This window comes from Panthera uncia, chromosome B1, assembly GCF_023721935.1.
Source record: "Panthera uncia isolate 11264 chromosome B1, Puncia_PCG_1.0, whole genome shotgun sequence".
In the NCBI taxonomy this organism is placed as follows: Eukaryota; Metazoa; Chordata; class Mammalia; order Carnivora; family Felidae; genus Panthera; species Panthera uncia.
Genome location: NC_064811.1, coordinates 27,510,744 through 27,532,006, shown reverse-complemented (window position 1 = coordinate 27,532,006; position 21,263 = coordinate 27,510,744). Strand labels below are relative to the sequence as shown.

Genomic DNA, 21,263 nt, shown 5'->3' with positions numbered 1-21,263 from the left:
CCCAGGCTATTGCCCACAATTTTGATATGATTCCTTTTCTTCCTTCCTTCCTTCCTTCCTTCCTTCCTTCCTTCCTTCCTTCCTCCCTCCCTCCCTCCCTCCCTCTCTCTCTCTCTCTCTCTTTCTCTTTCTTTCTTTCTTTCTTTCTTTCTTTCTTTCTTTCTTTCTTTCTTCTTTCTTTCTTTTCACTTCCTGGGTATGTTTATACATGCCAAAATGAAAGCAATACATCTACAAGGGCACAGCGATGCTCCATGTTCCTATCTAACAGAGCTTGCTGAGGTTTACAGCCAGACTGATGTTCCAGCCGATGTGTACTCCAGAGTAAAACTGGCTAATGATGACCATGAACAGGTGCAGGACTCGAAGTTTTTACTTCTTTTATCATCACTCCTGATTTTATAAATGATGAAGCCCATCAACCCCATTCCTATCCAAATCTCCTGGTAAATTTGGGTATAATAGGACTTCATGAAGACCCAAATTTTTAACAAAGCTTTGAAGCATCTCAGCACAGGACCTCCAGCTCAGGACGCCCCATCTAGTCGGCCAACAACAAGGAAAAGGTCATTGAGTGATATGATTCCTCTTGAGGATGTAAAATTGCAATGTCTTATTTAGCTTCATTGTCTTAGCCAGTATCTAAGAAAACGTCCACAAATCTTTCTGAATCCTCACAACAGACAAATACAACAACTGATTATTCTGTCTTAAATGTTATTTTTATTTCCATAACCTAATTGACTCTTTTATTAGTCAACTTTATTTGACAGTTCAAGGTTTATTAGAATTTGTAGAAACCTGGAATGTTCCTGCAAAAAAAAAAAAAAAAAAGCCTACCCATCCAGATATAATCTTACTCAGAGTTTTACAAAAGTTTAAATGTTTTTCCATCAAATTGGTAATAGAGTTCTGAAACTTTTTAAGTTGAATTTATATAATCTCAAAGAAAAAAGCTTATTCTGAACACTGTTTTATCCCGAAATTAAAGTCAGAAATGTCCTACTCAAAATCATCTCATCTTAGAAGAATTGGAGTCAAAATGCCTTAAAAGACAGGCAGGGTACATCTATATGAATTTTTCTATATTTCTTTGTGTCAAGTATTGCTGAGTAAATCCATTCATTCTGAAAGGTCTAGCCAAATGAGTTCCACCAAATCAATATGCTGGTAGTAATCCCTAAGTTTCCAAAGATTTCTCAGAACATCTGGTAGAGTAGAAAGCACGTATATGCCAATTTCAATTCATGTACATCCTGGATTAATATCTAAATCTGGAAACTGGTAAATACCTAATCCTCAAATTTAACTGTGTAAAGTCTTTAATGATTAGGGCTTAGCAAACCATTTAACAACAGTTACCCTGAAAATACAAAGGGAAGAAAAAAAAATGAAGAACATTTCCAAAATTCTAAGACCAGTGTCTATTCTTTTCGGAATCCATTTGGACAAAATAATGAATGAATTCAAATGTATCTATATCACCTTTCCCACTTTGTAGAGAAAGAATCCTTTGTGTGATCTTAAAGCCTGCTTATCTTGGATGCTTGATAGTTTTAGCATATCCATTACACAATTAAAGGTACAAGATAAAATGTCTTTAGGACTGATAGCACTTTGAAATAAATTTACTTGAAAGCACTATGCAATATTTTATGAAAACCAATGGGTGGAAAAGTATTCAAGAAACCTGAAGACTGAATATTTCACCCTTGAAATGTGGAGAAGGGGGCAAAGAAACAAGAGACAGGGCTGTTGACTTCAATTTGTTGATAGCTTACAAGTTCAGCTAAACTTAGTTTTCTTCTTTTTGATATTTGTTTATTTACGATCCTGTGATGTGTCCTGTAAAAAGGGGAGTTTTACGTTTCATGTATATGATTATGGAAAATGTCTAAAAGACCTCAGAATAAAGGAAATGTCTACTTAATCCCATCCCTGCCCTTAATTTATACACATGATGCACAGAGATGCAAGGCTAGTGCAAATGAACAAGGTTCTAATTGATTGATTGATTGATTCATTCATTCATTCATTCATTTATTCAGTCAGGTGTTCCATAAATACATGTTCTCAACTCTTATGCATATGAACTAGAAATAAAATGGTGAATTAAAATGACATGTTTCTCACTTTGGTAGAATTTAAGGGAGAAGGTAATTATAATAAAGCAGCCATATGCAAACTATAAACTTAAGATTTCAGTCTGTGCTCATTGGTACAAAGAGAAAGTAGACACTGAGTTTATCAATGTACCTGATTTAGGTCAGGGGGGCCTGGGCAACAAAGTCTTACCGCAAGAAATGAAGTTTTAGCTGACATTTCAGAAACAAAGAGGTTTTATTTTGTTTTGTTTTCTTGTCTCTAAAATAGGTAAAAGTTGAACATGCAGAGGTTTAATGCCAGGATTTATTTTCAGAATCAGGGGAAATTCAGATGAATTTATTCTGCTGCAATATGGGAAATCTACAGCATTTGTGCACAGAATACACACAGGGTAAATTGCTTTGGGCAAACTGCTACAAGTCCATTAAAGAAGATTTATCTTTCCTTCTTTTCTTCTCCTTTTCTCTTCTTTTACATTTGGTTCCCCATGTAGCCTGGTTCTTAAGACTTTTACCTAATCTCTCAGCTTCAACTGTTATCCCTATGTGGCTGATTCTTAAATCTATGATTTCAGCCCAGACCAGTCTTTGTGATTTCAAAACTTCCTGATGGATGTTTTTATTTGAATATCCTTTTCTTTCCTTAAATATTATACATCTGATGAAAACTTCTCATTTTTCCCTCCATCCTTATCCCAGATGGTTGTCTAATAGTTCTGAGTCTGGAAAATTTAGGATAATATGGGCCCTTCTCATATTCATTCATTCTCTGCCCCCCACCCTCTGTGTATGCATATGTGTGTATGTGTTCACATACCTAGGTGTGTGATTTCCTTGATTTTCATTAAGATTTTCTATCTATGTGTGCCACTGCAATTGATATAATGCAATTTTGGTTCTTAGTTTTGGGTTTTGGTTGACTTTTACATAAATGGAATCATTATCAAGTGTATTCATTTAATATTTAACCAGTCTGTTGGGAATAGCTCTAATTTTTCATTTTCCTTGCAGTATAGAATTGCATGCATATAGCACAACTATCTGATCCATTCTAAAATTGTTGGATATTTCAGTTTATGGATATCACAAATAATATTGTAAAGGTTATTTTTATGTCTCTTAGTGATATGAATGATGAAAATGTCCTTGTCCGTGCAGTCCAAAATGGTAGCCATTCATCATATGTCATATAAGAACATATAATACTTGAAATGTGGTTAATATAACTGAATTTTTAGTTTGATTTTATTTAAATTTAAATTTAAATCACCACATGTGGCTAATGGATGTTGTAGGGACAGTACAGCTCTATGGCATATACCTAGGAATGGAATTTCCAGGCTACGTATTATGTTCGTTTTCAAATTTCCTAGATAATGCCACATAATTTTCCAAACCGGTTGCAAAAATTCTCACAATAATGTAGCAAATTTCCAGTCAGTTAACATCTTTGCCAGAATTTGGCTTTGTCAGGCTTTTACATTTTTCTCAATCTGATCAGTGTAACATGGTATTTCACTGAGATTTAGTTTTCATTTTTAGAATTACTAATGAACTGATATGTTTTCAATTGTTATTTACTTTCTTAAGTGTATGCATACTCATGTGTGTGTATAAAACACAGGTTGGATGTTTTTTTTTTTTTCTTTTTTTATCTTTCTCTGGTTGTTTAGTTTCTTTTTTTTTTCCCATAAAGGTGATATTCCAATATATTCTAGGTATTAATTCTTTCTTTCCTTCTCTTTTTCTTTATTTTCTTTCTTGCTTATTTTCTTTCTTTCTTTCTTTCTTTCTTTCTTTTGTTTGTCTCTTTTTTTTTTTTTTGATAACATATACTATAAATACCATTTTATTCCTCTCTTTGGATTCTCTCTCCACTCTTCACATGTGTATTTAATGAGTGAAAGTTATTTTTAATATAAGCAAGTATATAAATAAGTTCCTATTAAGTAGATATATGTTTGTACTGAGTTTCTTCAGATCTTTAAAAAGTATAGGTTCCCAGAAACTTAGTCCATGCCATCCCCACGATGCCTCATTTCTCATCTACACTGTTTTCTCTTAATTGTATATTCTCATTACTCCCTGTGTCTCCCTCTCTTTCACTCAAGCTATATCCTCTTTGTCAGCAGGATAAGTTCTGTTAAGCTAACTGAAGCACATGAGGAAATTTTAAAGCCCACAGAACTAGCCTATTATCACACTCAAAGTACGGAATGATCTTCATGGATCTGGGATTTACTAGAACTAAGAGATCCAAGAATTAACTAGTCTTGAACACATTCATTGGTTAATATTATCAGTGAGTCTTCTATGGCTTCTGTCTGCAACTCTTTTCAAGTGTATGATTCATTCTAGCTCCATGGACTGTCTTCTGAGAGATGGGTTCCTCTAATCAGAAAGTTTATTCAATCTAAAAAAATAAAATAAAATAAATAAATAAGTCATTGTCTTAGAATCCTTGAAATTTAATCTCTAGTCTGAGCAGGACAATTATTGTCCCAAAACAGTTGGGATTGTTGCTTGGTAAATAATCCATTTGTCTCCGTCTCCCACTCAGAGTACAGAGTACATCCCTGTACTGTTGATTTGGGGCTTGAATATTTGACTTGCTTTGATTAATGCAATGTTAATACAGGTTTTCCAAACAAAGCTCTTGAATAAGTTTGTGATTTTATTTTCCGCTATGAGAAGCATATGCCCAAGATAGCCACATCCCCTTCAGTCTGGAGCCCAGAGCAAAACCAGTTGCAGCCTACTGGGAGACAATGGATTACAGTGCAAAGCAGCATAACCCAGTCAAACCAGTCCTAGGTCAACTGAACCACATCAGCAGAATGAAGGATTATATTGAAAACGACTGAGATTTGGAATAGCTTGTTAGTCAATTATTGCTGTTATTACTACGGCAGCAACTAACAGTAATAACACTAATACTAGTAACTAATACTGGTTAATTTTAGGTAGTGACTTGACTACACATGAGGTGCTCCTGATCAAACATTTCTGAGTGTGTTTTTGAGGATGTTTCTGGATATAGGCATTTGAATTGGTGACTTAGTAAAATAGATGTCCCTCTCCAATTGGGTGGGTGTCCCCCATTGTTTTGAGAGTCTCAATAGAACAAAAAACAGAGGAAACTTCCTGCCTTCCTGCTTAAGCTTGTACTTTTCATCTCATCTTCTTGGCTCTTAGACTAGATTGAACCATTGTCTCCCCTGGTCTTCAGGACTTTGGACTTGGACTGAATTATATCACTAACTTTCCTGGGTCTCTAGCTTGCTCAGCAGGCTGTGGGACTTCTCAGCCTCCATAATTGCATGAGCTAATTTGTTGTAATAAATCTCCTTTAATATGTATTGTTATAAATATGTATGTAAATATATTATAAATAAAATATTTATCATATTTTAATACAAGTACACATGTATTATATATTATATTATATAATATTATATATAATATATTATGTTATAATAATATATATTATATTATATATAGTATATATATAAATAGGTAGGTATACACCTACTGATATACCTGCTGATTCTATTTCTCTGGTAACATCTGTACAGATGTAGGACAGTTATATCTGATAGTTTTGAGGCCTCTATTATCTATATTCTTTGATCAGATTCATTTGTTCAACCTTTCCTCTTTGAGTACTGGCCTCTCTTCCCCTTAGACCCACATTAATCTATGTATTTGTTCATTATACAGAACTCTTAAAGAAGAAAATATCTTTCTTATTTTTTTAGGAGAAGAAGAACACAAGCTGCAATAACACATGAAGTCAAAAAGCGCCTGATAAATTCTTCTGTAATGTAAAATATGAAATCAAAGCAACACAAAATGTCTGTTAGTCAAACAAATCTTATTGCTATAAACTGACTTTGCAGTATATGTCTACAGTGGGAACACTTCAGTCAATCCAAATTTTAACTTAGTTTTGGAACTTGTTATATAGTTGCTGGTTCACCCTGTGCTCTTTAAATCTGAGTTTTGTCAACAACTTCTGTATTTACTGATTGTTGTCTTAGAGATGCTAACCAGAATTCCCAGTCTTCTCTACACAGATCCATTCAGATCTGATATAAATACCAAATGTAACTATCCCAGTCACGTCAGAGAATTTCTTTAGTTGCTTCTCTGCTATTGACTTCCTATCTTAACTTTAAGAAATAGTCTCTCAGTAAATTTTTGGAGAGAATTTCCCTCTAGGGAAACATTTTTGTTTACCCTCTGAGATCTTCCTTTTTCCCTCTGTTAGATTTCTCTGAGCCCAAGAAATCCTCACTGATTTTGTCATGAATAAAATATCTTCCTCTTTCCTTGTTCCACATTTGAAAGCTGTTAGTTCCAGATATATTATTCTGTTCCATTTCTGTTTCCTTTCACATAAGACTAGTTTGGCCTTCAAGTTCTCCAAGTAGTTTCCTGCTTTTCTTCATTTGCTGATACTTTCTGGTTTTCTCACTGACATTTCTAAAGCTGAGTATCTATCGTGCTACAATTTTCTGTTCGTGAGAGGTTGTAAGTAATCGTATTCTACAATAGGACCTTCAGTACCAGAACATATTAGAAGTAATACATGCGTGATGTTTGGCAATTTATTTAATATCTTATGCCTCCAGTGACTCATATGTTAGATGGAGATAATAATAGTATGTGCATACTTCACAGGGTTCTTCTGGGAAATAAATGTGATAGTTTATGTATATCACTTGGAATAGTCAAGACATTTGAAACATTCACTAAAATGTCACTGCTAATATTACTATCCTTATTCAGGTGCTGTGAGGAGTAAATGAGATATTCCATGTAAAACATTTAGCATAAAAACTGGCCCATTATAAGTACTTTATGAATATTAATTCCTATTATTAAAATTAAAAATAATTTGCCTACCATTCAAGGTCTGCAACCATTTCCAGATACCTCTGGCTTTCAAACCCGAGATTCTTCATTAAAAATAATCTCCTTATTTAAAATAACAGACACACACATTGAAATATTACCCTTACCCTCTCAAGTTTGTCTCATAGTATATTATAATTTGAGATCCAAATCACTCCTGCTCTTTTCTTTTTCTTTTGAGATATAACCGACCTATAACATCTTATTAGTTTTATTAGTTTCAGATGTACAACATAATTCAACATTTTTACATATCACAAAATGATCATCACAATAAGTCTAGTTAGCATCCTTTACCACACATTTTTTTTCCTTGTGAATCATGCTTTCTTCTCACTAATAAAATATAAGGAGGAAAAAAAGATGAAATCCAAAAATCCAAACTACTGGCTCTGTTATTGCACAGGCAAATTTCCAATATCCCCTAACCTACAGTGCTTCTTAATAAAATAGGTCAAAGACCACAGAGTGTTAAAGCCTCTTTCTCTACGCATAAAAAGTAGACCATGAGAAGTGGGGCAAAGTTGATGTGCATGGTAGACTCAATCCAGTTAGCCACTATTCAGTGCCTTGGAGTATTGAACATTTGATTAGCATCCAGTTTCTGGCAGGAGAGTTAATGTAATAGAACCCATGACCTTACAAGTCAGTGATCCTATCTGCTGATAAACACACGTCCCAGTTAACACCCTAGATTCTAACCATTCAGATTACACTGCTGCTACTTTGTGGAAGAGTGAGGGGTGAAAAGACTATGATGATGTTCTTTTCAAAACTTTCCTTGTTCAGAATGAAGTAGATTACATTCCTTTTATTTTTATTTCTTATTTATTGTTATCTTTAGAGAGAGACAAAGTGTAAGTGGGAGATAGGGGCAAAGGAAGAGAGAGAAGCTTAAGGAGGTTTCACAGTCAGCATGGAGCCTGACCCAGGGCTCAATCCCATGACCTTGGGATCATGACCTGACTTGAAATCAAGAGTCGGTCAACTGACTGAGCCACTCAGGTGGCTTCTTTTATAACATAGGAGGAAAATAAGCATTCTTCTCAATATTTACCAGGTTATATTATAATCCTTTATTTCTATAACATATCTCACTATATACTTTATTCTTATGTCTTAGTAATTACTAAAGTATCTGGCCTATAGCAGAGAATCAATAATTGTTGAGGAATAAATAAATATATTGATGTTAAAATAGTCACAGTTTGCTGGAACCTGCTGTGTAAATTAATCAGGTTTTATCTTTTCAATTTCTTTTGTTCAAAAATTATTTTGCATTTTAAAATCTGTGGTAATGAACAAAGACCGTTATGTGGCTCACTGAAATTCTTTTAACTTTTAATCTGCTTATAAGTGAGAAGAGTGGTTTATAACATCATTTAAGAATACTGTGAATTCACATCATTAACACTAAAAAGAGACCACAAGATATTAGATGGTTCATAAAATAATATATATATACAAGCATATGCTTTCTGACAAAGCCTTCATATTAGGCTATACAAAACCACATTAATAAGAAATTTGGAAACAGAAAGGAGAATGCTGAAAACATTAGGAGGAGTTTTATGTCTAAAAAATAGGTGCAGATTCATACACACAAACACAAACAATTCTACTTGACTCCTTATGTTCCATTTAAAGAAACTTCCTTAGACTCAAACTCTGTGAGAGTAAGCATGCTCAGATCAATCTGCTCCGTTCTCATTTTCTTTAAGAAAATCAACCTGTATGCAATAGGCGGCCTGGTCTGCTGTCCACCAGTTTTTTAACGGGTTAGAAAATTTATTTAGTGTCCGTTGAGCCATATATTTCAAACTAATATGTATCACTAATAAAGATAATAATCTCTACTCATGCTTTGTATCTATTAGTTAATTCCAAAACTATGTGAAAAAATTCATGCTTTTTGAAAACTTTTAGTATCTTAAACACATACAAATGTACACACACACATACACATACATATATTCATGTATATTATCTGTTGTATATTGTGGTTGTGTGGTGTATGTGTGTGTGCCTATGCACACAAATACTTCTATTGAATTGATTTTATTATTCCTTAATTATTAAGGTATTCTACACCAAACTAAAATGTTTTTCTTTGGTTTTATAATTTATACTGTGTACTCAAAGCTTCAAAGCTTGCAATCCTGTGGTGTGTGTATGCATGTGTGCGGGTGTGTGTGTGTGTGTGTGTATTTTATATTCTACAGTATTTTATGCTGAATTCTACTATGATTTCAATTAAGTTGTTTTATTTCAAAGTTTTTCAGAAATATCGTATACCTTAATTTTCTAAAACAGGAGAAAAGAAAGCAAAACCTGGGGTCTTAGTGGCGCATTGGTGGTTGCTCTGGCAGGGTACCCATTTTGGTTTTTCTTCCTGAACATGCTCCCAGACTGGTGCTCTTCTCCTTGATTGACCCCAGATGAACTTTCAATTTCTTCTATGGTCTCTGCTGCTTCAGCAGATTCTGCTTTACTTATTCTTTCCCGGTACATCTCTTGTTTTTGATACATTATTAATATTAATATTGCATTATAAAAATTCATTGTTCTGTACAGTAGATTAGACATACCAACTAAGATTCTCTTCCAGACAGACATAAAATCTAGCAAAATAGGTTTGTTGCAAGAGCAAAAAACTGAACAAAAGTAGTATTTGTGCAGATAACACTGTCTAACTAAGTAACATAAAGTTGTATCCTCAGCTGAAAGGACTTTCTGCTTGTTTAGTTAAAATATCAAAGTCCTTAAAAAATAAAGTAAAATGAAATAAAATTAATAATCCTGTTAAGGATGGCAAATGCAAAGAGAATGATAACACAGATGATATTTTAATGTTTAAGTGGAAAATTTTATACCCTTCAAGATCTGTAGGTTTATGTGATATTTCCAAGAAAAGTGTGTTTTAAACATTTGGGGAATTTGTATTTAATTTGTAATAATTTAACAAAAAATTGGGCATTTATGTGATATTGTTAGTTTGAAAAAAATTCCTAAGTTTACTCCAATTCCACCTTGATTCCACAGCATTTCATACTGTTTATTCCAGCCTGGATATTAACTTACTGGATGACCTGTAAGAAATTTTTAACCTCTCTGCATATGTCCAAATTAGAAATAATATTAATAATATTATTAGCATGCAATTAAAAATTCATGTCTGGGTATAAGCAACAAATAAGCTTATATTAAGCCACCAGGGGCTGTAAAAATCATTTTACCCCAGCTTTTAAATAACTCTGTGTTAGGGGGCGCCTGGGTGGCTCAGTCGGTTAAGCGTCCGACTTCAGCTCAGGTCATGATCTCACACTCCATGAGTTCAAGCCCCATGTCGGGCTCTGTGCTGACAGTTCGGAGCTTGGAGCCTGCTTCAGATTCTTTGTCTCCCTCTCTCTCTGCCGCTCCCCTGCTCATGCTCTGTCTCTCTGTGCCTCAAAAATAAATAAAAAACATTAACAAAAATAAAAAATAAACCTTTAAAAAAAAACTCTGTGTTAGGGTACCTGGGTGGTTCAGTCGGTTAAGCATCTGACTCTTTTTTAGGCTCAGGTCGTGATCTTGCAGTTGGTGAGTTTAAGTCCCACATTGGGCTCTGTGCTGGCAGTGTGGAGCCTATTGGGATTCTTTCTCTGTACCTCCCACCCCATCAAAATAAATAAATAAGCATCTAAAAGTTCTGTGTTGATCTCAGGAAAAAATATGTAACATATAGGAGAAGGATATAGAGCACTACAGAGAAACCAGATACCAATATACTGTAAGTGATGTGAGTGTTTTAATCTCATGCATTGGTTTATGAACATGTAATGATGGCAAAGGAGTAGATCACATGTTGGGTTACTTGAAAAGATTGAGTAGGGGGCGCCTGAGTGGCTTGGTCAGTTGAGCTCTGACTTGGGCTCAAGTCATGATCTCACAGTTTGTGAGTTCGAGCCCCATGTCAGGCTCTGTACTGACAGCTCAGAGCCTGGAGCTTGCTTTGGATTCTGTGTGTGTGTGTGTGTGTGTGTGTGTGTCTACCCCTCCCCCACTCACTCTCTCTCTCTCTCTCTCTCTCTCTCTCTCACACACACACACACACACACACACACACACAGAGTAAGTAAACAGTAAAAGACATTTAAAAAAGAAAAAAGAAAAAAAGAAAGAAAAGAAAAGAAAAGAAAAGAAAAGAAAAGAAAAGAAAAGAAAAGGTATGGATTGCCCATGGGATCAACACCTGTAGGAAAGAGAAGAGGCAGAATTTTTTCAGGTGGAGAAACTGAACAATGAGGTCCAATAACAGTCAGCCAACCCCTAGGAGCTCTATGGTTAGAATGGATCTTCAGAGTTATCCTGAGTAGAAGCAAGAGGGACAGACTTTAACTTTTAATGTGTATTAGTTGTGGATACCTCCAGGAAGGCAGTGTGCCTTTGACTAAGGTGGCTCTCCTCACTGAGCCAATTCTTGAAATAGCTAACTGCTGAGGGGTGTTCACCAAGAGCAGGTCCAGAAGCTAGAGAAGAGTTCTTCTAAATAAGAATCTTGGTTTGTTGTACAATGTTCGTGACAGGTTGGCTATAAGATGCTAATTCTTTTTTTCAATGTTTATTTAGTTTTGAGAGAGAGAGAGAGAGAGAGAGAGAGAGAGAGTGCAAGCGGGTGAGGGGCAGAGAGAGACACACAGAATCTGAAACAGGCTCCAGGATCTGAGCTGTTAGCACAGAGCTCAATGTGGGGCTTGGGCTCGCGAATGGTGAGATCATCACCTGAGCCAAAATCGGACACTTAAACAACTAAGCCACCTAGGTGCCCCAAGATGCTAATTCTTTATGAAAATCATATGGAGTGGAATTTCCCATAGTACAAATTAAAATCTTCTTAGGAAATCATAGGAAGAGTATGACTACGTGAATGACAACAATGACTTTTTTTTTTTTAACGTTTTATTTATTTTTGAGACAGGGAGAGACAGAGCATGAACAGGGGAGGGTCAGAGAGAGGGAGACACAGAATCCAAAACAGGCTCCAGGCTCCGAGCTGTCAGCACAGAGCCCGACGCGGGGCTCGAACTCACGGACCGCGAGATCATGACCCGAGCTGAAGTCGGTCGCTTAACCGACTGAGCCACCCAGGCACCCCAACAACAATGACTTTTTTAAGTGAAGGTCCTAAAGGACCAAAAATAAACCATAAGTCTTATTTTATCTATAACTCCATGTGAAATATTTCAATATAAAGGGCATATGTATATGCCCAGTATTCATATAGATATAAAGACATAAATAATGATAAATGGATATGGATACAAATCATTGCCATACTGGTCTGATCTGATATTTTAAAGGACCTAGCTACAAATTCTACTCAAGATGTAAATACTGGAACTCCCTTTATAAACAGTCAACACTAAAGAGCTTGTAAATTAACACAATGATAATTAGAAATGATTTTTCATTTGCAAAATAAGAAGTAGTAATATTATTCAGATAATAGAGAAATACTAGTAGAAATTTCCATTCTGATAAGAAAAGTGAAAAGAATCTAGTGTACCTAACAGTCGACTTCAGAATGGAGTCCAAGGCTTATGACCCCACCCCTCCATTGTTCAAATAATAGATAATTCTGTCCTCTGATACTCTCCAAAAGATAACTAAATCCTGAAAAGAGACCTTCTAGGCAAAGCACTTAGCTGATTGTCTAAAAGGCAGAGAATAGAGGTTTCACCAGGTTTGCAGTAAAGGTTGTATGGATATGTCTAGGTCTTCATGTATGCACACATGCTTGCTTAAAATCTGACAAAATTTGATTTGAGACTTTTTATTATAACATACCTTGTGGTAGCAAGTTTTTTTGAAGAGAAAACATTCAGCTCCAACTCATGGGAAGCTACGAAAGGTTATTCAAATAGTCTCATAAATCTGAAAATCAAATTAGTTTAGGTCAGTTTGGAGTGCAAACTAACAAACAAATCAGATTGTTAACAGACTGAGTTAATATTTGAATACTAAAATGTAGAGTTGTGTTTTTTTTTTTTATGGAAGAATTGATATCAGAACTTCCATTATACACACTGACAGAAATCACAAAGCTGTGTATTACTGTCTTCCAATAAAGAATTTAAGGGACAGTTACAGCAAAGTTAAGCCACACATGCACACATACACACGCACACGCACACACACACAATGGTTGGTGAAAAATAAGTGAAACAACCTGAATTCAAACTGTACCTAAAGACTGATGCCATTTTTTTTTTTATAAAACATAGGGGGAAAGTGCTCATGTGTTTCTACTGAATAGAAATATCTATGGAAAAGGAAATATCAGAATAATAATGGAGGTCATATTTCAGGGATAGGATTACAACTGTTTCTTTTATTCTTGTTTTCATGCTTTTTATTTCAGAGTTTTCTTAGATGAGTAAGTATGACTTGTGTATTTTGTAAAAGTTATTGAATTTGAACTGAATAATATATCTGAATTTGTTTTATTAATTAAACCATTGCCATCTCTTGGTCTCTCCCACTGACTTCACTAACATTCTTATAGTTCTTCTAGATCTCTTCTAAAATTCTTCAGCTGTGTTCTAAAAGCTAATCACATTCATTTCCAAGCCTCACGTCCACTTTAATTAATCATCTCCTACTCTTTCATATGAACCCCTTATCAAAGCTGATCAACCCCTCTAGTTTCTTTACCCATCTTGCCTCCAATCCATATAAAACTGTAATTCTTTAAAGCACACCAGTCAAGTTTCTTCCATTGTTCAAGGCGTACAAAAAACTACACATCAAATCATTCATGGTAAATTTGAGAATATTTACACCTGCAACTTTCTCTATTATTTTCATACTCTGGAAAAGAGAAGTTGGAAAGTTTCTGTATGTTTTATTTCAGGGAAAGTGAGAGTATTATTTAAAACTACATGGTTGACTTTTCTCGCCTTTACTCTTTTTTTTTTTTTTTTTTTTTTTTATAGAAGAGTAAACTGAAAGTCAAAGAAATTATCTTACTTACTCATGTAGTGCTGGCTAAAAGCAGATTTTCTACTAAAATATTTATTGCCAATACTAAAATATACATTTTCATCTGGCACCCCAAATACAAGATGTTACAAGACAGTAAATCTAGATGTTAACAACATACAAGTATTTAATTAATTCAGGGCCAAACTATAAAACATTAATTAACAAAACAAATATTGAAAGTCATGTCCATTTTTGTAGCCTCTCTCTGTAGCATTTTTAGCCATAATGGGTTTATTTAATTTCAGAGGCCATGTCTTGTTCCTCTTTTGTACCTATTTAGCACAATACCTAGTATATTTTTGTTCAATAAAAGATCAGGGAAATATTGAAAAATTGAGGAAATGAAAAAATGAATGAATCAATGAATGGATGGATGTTCAAAACTATATAGTGTATCATATATTCAGGTGTGTAATTGATTTGTATGACTCTTTAAAAAAATTTTTTAATGTTTATTTATTTTTGAGAAAGAGAGGGCGGGAGGGGCAGAGAGAGAGACAGAGACAGAGGATCTTAAGCAGGATCTGCACTGACAGCAGAGAGCCAGATGCGAGGCTTGAACCCCCAAACCATAAGATCTCAACTTGAGTCAAAGATGGACGCATAACTGACCCACAGAGCCACCAGGGTGCCCCTGATTTCTATAACTCTATCTTTTTAGGTGCTATGCTGACATCAAATTTCAAGGTATTTCTCAAATTAAGATACATCACAGAATTCTAATTACATTTATATTTGGTCTAAGAAAAAGAAAGTTAAATGAATAATGAGGATTATTTTTTCATCTTTCTTCCTATGTCATGAATGCAGCTGTTACTGTGTTTAATTATATATCTGCTTGGTGTTCCTTATTCAGGATTCTGAACACTGAATAACATGAGTGGTTCTAATGCATGCTTTATTTCTCATGATGTCCCTTTAATTAGAATCCCTAAGGGTAATTATGACAAACAACAGAACACTGTTTGAAAGAAGAGATTTTATCTGAGACAAAATGACAACTGGCATGTATTTCTAAATGGGAAAAAATAATTGAAAGAATAATGGTTGATAGAACATGTAGAACACATTTGAAGTGTTAATGTGTTCACATTGATAAACTACCATTTTTCTTTGCTTTAGAGTATCCTACTTGAGAACCTGTTGATGTGAATTGAAAGATAAAATACAAAAGTATCAATGGAGAGATACTTTAAATATTAATACAAAATTAGATTTTTTGAATTTAGAAAAGCTCACCCACATAAATTTTGTTTAAATATGTTTATCACTGCAAACAATATTTGGAACAAAATATGTGAAGCAGTAAGTATTCTATGTAGACACAGCCAACTAATTTACACTAATCATGAAAATTTTTAATAATTCTAAAAAAATACAGGCAACGTTTTTCCTTCCATTTCTAGAAATCACATTTTTTCCTGTATTTCAAGAATATCCAAAATGCTATAGGATGGTAAGTAAGAATTGTATTATCAGTGCATAGTAATCTAATTTTTTACCAAAATACTTGCATCATTTTAAGTATTTATGAGGACAATTATTTTATTTTGATTTTTATTGTGTGAATCACCTCAAAGTTACAGGCCACGCAAATCAGTTACATGAATAAACTAGTAAATCCAGCATGTTTAGCTACATTATGAATAAAGTATTCCAACTCTTCTTAAGTTATTATTAGGTGTTATTCATTTTAACATCACTTAGAAGAGAAATGCATCATTTTAGAAAGTAGAATAGAAAAAGACAGATGGAGAAAAAAATCATTCCAAATACCCATACAAATCATGGTTATATGCAACTTCATTCTGTTTTACTTGTTTTATTATCTTTACCTTTGGACTTTAAGTGGCTACATGTACAACGGAAGGATGCTTCAAATTGTGGTTGATTATAATGGTCAACTATCTGCTCTATCTACAGTAATGTTTCTCTAGTGGGGAGCAGTAAATATTACATCCCTCTTGTTACACATATCACCACTGTCTGTGCTACAATTCCCATTTATAATCTCTTAAGTTCATTGCACAGAACACCACTGCCTCGGATATCCTACAGCATTCAGCCTAAGGTTCCTCATACATTGGAGCTCAGAAAATATTGAATACATGATTGACAAAATAAAATAATGTGCCATATTTTCACTGAGTTTTTGTTTTTATTTATTTATTCATGTAATTGTATTTGCAGAGAAGGAGAAGCAATACTATAAACTCTGAAAAGAAACTCTTTCCCCTTCTTGTCATAAATTTTATCTTTCAGTCCTTTTGGAGAATTTATGCATTGGAACACATCAAGTTATCACTTCTCCAGCATACTGTGTGAATTTATATTCCAAACTCTATATTTATTCCTCAGAAGGCATACTATTAATTACATAAAAGATTCTATAACCCTCCCCAACACTTTGAGGTACCAGATCTTTCACAAAAGAGGAAAGACCACACTGAGAGATACTAAAGCTTCGTGCTAATAAGGATTAGTTTTAGCAGAGACTTTTTATTGTTCTCTTGTTCTAAACCACCCTCAAATGCAAGCAGTAGAAAAGTACAAAGGACAGAAACATTCAGAATAAGGAATGATGGTCAATCCACTAAAAAGGCAATATTTTAAGTCTAAGCCAGTGAAAGTGGATTATGTGAAGAAATGTAACCAAGTAGCAACTGCATATCAACTGAGATAGTTCTCATGAAGCAGATCGATAGACGCCTTCAATTTTCCAGCTTGTTAAGCTCTGTTACTAAGGGTAATTTATTTAAATTCCTTAAAACTCAATTTCTTCTGTAGAATGGGATAAGTGGTAATAGTTGCTTCTTAGAGTTCTTGTTTGTCTTTATAGAATTGCATGAAGTAATGCATTATAACGTAGTACTCATTACCAAAATAGTGTTTATTAAATAAAATCATTAGAATTATGAAGTCTCAGTAGCCTGAATTTTAAATCAAGTACAAACACAAACCTTGAGGATATCGTTTGAAGATTTCAATCATCAGGCAGACATGATTGAATCTATGCTATGGTGGGAAAAATATGGGAAGTGACATAAAAACTGAAACGGGAATCAAAAAATCATGTTGTAGTCCTAGATCTGATTATAATCAGATCGCTAACTTTGTGACCTTGAGCTAAGCTACTGAATGTTTCTGGGCCTCATGTTTCCCAACTTAAAAAAGAGAAGATTGGCCTAGATGGTTTCTGAGGACATAAGCACTTTCCAAATGCTAGGCTTTATAAACATCATTCTTGGATCATTTTCCCATGATGTCACTTGATACAATCACAGGATTGTGCTGGTCCCACAAATCCAAGAGGAGTGTACATAATCTGTAAGCTTGTGAGTAGGTTAGAACACAAGCAGAATGCTAAGTCTCCTGCAAACTCATCAGAGTATTCATAAATCTGAATTCCCTGGGCCAGTTAACATTGGTAAGGTTCATTCTGCTCTTTGCTTTCACATTGCTTTTTAATTCTCATCAAAAGAACCATTCTTCCTTGCCATGGAGAAGAGATGAGGTTCAATAATATTCCTTTATAATGGCTTTCCTTTCTCCAACAGAAAAAGCCCTGGAATTTCAGCAAGAATAGCAGGTTGTGGAAAATTTTTTCTGTAAATATAAATATCTGGTGGAGAGAAACTTAATTATTTGCCCTTTACTGTGTAAAAAAAAAAAAAAATTAAAACTGTGGTCTTTGTAACTTCTCACAAGAACCTTAAAGCCGTTTCCAGAAACAAAAAAGAATGAGTAACATAAGATAGGTGCTCTATAATCATTTTAAGATGAAAAAAGGGGATGTAAATTGCTTAATAAATTCTTATCTACATGTATACATTTTAAGGTTTTTTTTTTAAAGTATGTCTATCCACATTATGTTAGTTTGACCCAGATATTGAGCAACAGGAGTATGTTAAGCTTACCTCTACTGGTCTGAGCTTTTTATTTTAAAACTATGCAGGAAAGAAAAAAAATGCAGGAAAAATCTTCCACAAATAAAATAAAAGCATTAAGATGAAATGCAAAGACATTTATGATACTACGTCAGGTCTAACAGCACCAAAATATCTAAAGACTCAATTCATGCAATATGGCTGCTATGGTATCTACTGCATGTTTCTCATGTTCTTATGTTGGTTTTGTTTTGTTTTTACCTTATCTCCTTTCCTCTCACACTTCTTTTTATTTTTGGTTTCTACTGTGAAATGATTTGCTCTGAATACTTTTTCTATGTAGCGCTTGGATTTTGCTCTACTCAACTTCCTGAAAAAATTCCTTGTATGTCTTTTGTTAATCAAACCCCAGCCGAGAGATTCGATTGGATAGATTAACAGAGTTTCCAAATCAGTCTTTCTCATAAAGCCACTGGCCTTCTTTTTATTTAATGTGACTTTTGGTCAGGCAACAATCTACAATCAAGTCTGAGGAAATCCTTCTGGAAATCAAATCCAAGGCATGGAAACCCACATTTAAGGAACTGCATCTGAGCCCTTGACCCAAAAGGGAGCCACAGGTGCAACAAGAATGTAGAAGACCATTCATCATACACTACTAACACAGAATCTATTTTTTAATAAGAAAAGTACTAATGATTACTTTTAAAATATCTATGTGAACGTGCATACAACATACACACAAACATATATACTATGAACATTTATTTATATATTTAAGATGATGACAATTGTTGATGACATATATTTGCACTTGATCCATTGATAACACTGTGTATTTTATCAATAAACAAATAGTTGGACAGATAGAATGAATAAGGAATAAAATAAGATAGCAGTGTTCTTAAAAATCCCCAATGTTACTTAGTTTTCTATACTCACATACATCTCATTATCTTCAACAGATAATTCTTGGAAAGCTAAACTTGAGGTGTTTTGTTTTTTTTTTCTTTTCCTTAGGGTGTGACTTTAATTTCATTTATTCACTAACTGGTTTCAAAAGTCATCACCACGTTGATCAGTCACTATGGTGAAATGTTGTAGTGCTTTATGTGCCAAAGGGTAATATATCACTTTTTAAATTAAAGCATACATTTCTACAAGTACCTAAAAATACGCCCACAAATACACTATCAAGGGCAAAATAAATTCTTAGCAATTGCTTATTAAGTAAGAGTTGTCTGTCTTACTCATCTTCATAAAAAATATGCCCCTTCTTTCTACCGGCCTCATAACAAGTTTTTTTTTTTTTAAACAAGATTAATCAACACCATTTATGCAATTGAACAAATCAGCAATGATATTAATCCAACCTTTCAAGAATATTGCCTAAACTACTGAATCTACCAAAATTTATTTAAGCTACCTATTTAAAATGTCCCAGCCATTGGTTAGTAAATAGCTTACCAGTTCTAACTTTGGTGTCTCCTCTCTGATTGCCATGATAGTATCTGTAGAAATGCTACTTGTTCTGTTTGCTTTGTTTGTAAATACTTAGAAGCCCAAAAGATCACTGTATTTTCTGTTATTTCTATCAACCAAATGTTAAGACAGCTATAATACACTAAGAATGGCTTCTATGTAAAGCATCACCATTTAACTAAGTGTTGTTTTTAATTATGTGAAATAAAGTTTTAAAAACATACTCATTTCCATGATTGAGGCCTAAATAAAAGATATATTTAGTTGACGTGATTAATAGATGAAACTGGTAAACTTCTGAATTCATAAAATTTGGGTTTCATCTTGGTTTCAGCTACTCAACAAAAAACTATGTGTGTTTGGACAATTTGCTTAACGTTTTGGGTGCCTCCACATCCTCATGAGTGAATTTGGATAACGATAACATTCATTGTGATAATGTTTGCAACATGCGTTGTGCAATTAATTCTTGGTAGTTCCTTAATTACTGTAAGCTCTTACAGCATCAAAGAGATCAGACAAGAGGAATGACGCTTATTTTGCTGCCCATTTCCCAGGCTTCATCCGTGGTGGCCTTTTTCCCTTTTTCCCTTGGTTTCCACTGCAAGTGTCCTCCTCTACTGCTAAGATGTAAGTAGAGAGAGTCCAAAGCTAAAAAAGTAGGGTAATCATACAAGTGTCACCTTTAAATAGGGAGAGGAGGCAATAAAACATATTATTATTAAACAGAAGTTTTAGTGTGCAGAGCAGACTCTCAGGCCACTTTTATTCTACAGGAAAAAACTTAAGCACTCAGTTACATAGAGGCGTTCAAAAGTCCCCATAGCCCGGCTTTACGGCTTGTTAATATTTTCCAACATGAGTGGTCAATTGAGGAAAGTGCAAATTAATATGCTGCCTTTAATTTTAATATGAATGCAGTGATGGGATGCAGGCATTTGCTCAAGCCAGCTTGTAGTAAGCAGCTTGCAAGAGCCGATTTGTAAATATTCAGAAAATGTGTAAACAAGTTTTTAGACATAGTTATGTTTAAAAATTAAAGTATGTATCACAGCTCTGTAAATTAGATTTTTAAGTGTTTTAGATACTTGAAACTCGTGACGCCCCATTTATTTTACATTTTTTCCCTTACTTGTGCTCTTGTCTTTATACCTCTTGCGTGTCCGTAATGGTACGTTGCTGCCCGACTCTTTCCAGCCCTGTGTTAGGTCACCCACATCTCACTGGAAGCTTAAAATTGGCAATAATAGAAATGTATACACCAAGGAAATCTGCAAACATTACAACTTAGGATGTGTAATTGTTTTTTAATTGTGTAGACTTAAAAAAGTGGTGAGTGTTAACAATGGAGAGTAAACGAGTACTGTATCTGACCATTAACATTATGAATACATTCCCCCCACGGTAACTGGTCAATGCAGAATCCTATAAAACTTGGCCTTCAAGGCTTTATTTGCATCTAACTCTGAAAGGTCATCCTTGTTCCACGGCTACTTATGACATTGGCTAAAGTTTCTGTTGCAAAAGCATCACAGTTCTACTTGTCCTGTCAATATCTGCTTCTCTCATTCTTTTAGGGATGTTGTTCCCAAGAGTTTTCCAAGTAAGTTTACTGTATACAAACCCCTGAGCATCTGTCTCCTGAGAAACTCACAGCAAGAGAGTTGGTATCTGGAATGATTTGAGGAAGCAAGTTATAATATGGGATTTTGCAGCAGGTTGACAATGAGGACACGGTCTTTGATGGCATGTGGAATATGGATAGCTCCAGGTATGTTGTCACGGTCCAGAGGTTAAAGTTGCAACGGGGGGGGGGGGGGGGGGGGGGGGGGGGGGGGGGGGGGGG

General features: G+C 34.5%; 1 pseudogene; it reads right to left on the bottom strand.

Moving 5' to 3' along the window:
• Positions 1-334: 334 nt before the first annotated feature.
• On the bottom strand, positions 335-9,533 carry LOC125922331 (ATP synthase subunit ATP5MJ, mitochondrial-like; annotated as a pseudogene).
• Between the last annotated feature and the right edge of the window lie 11,730 nt (positions 9,534-21,263).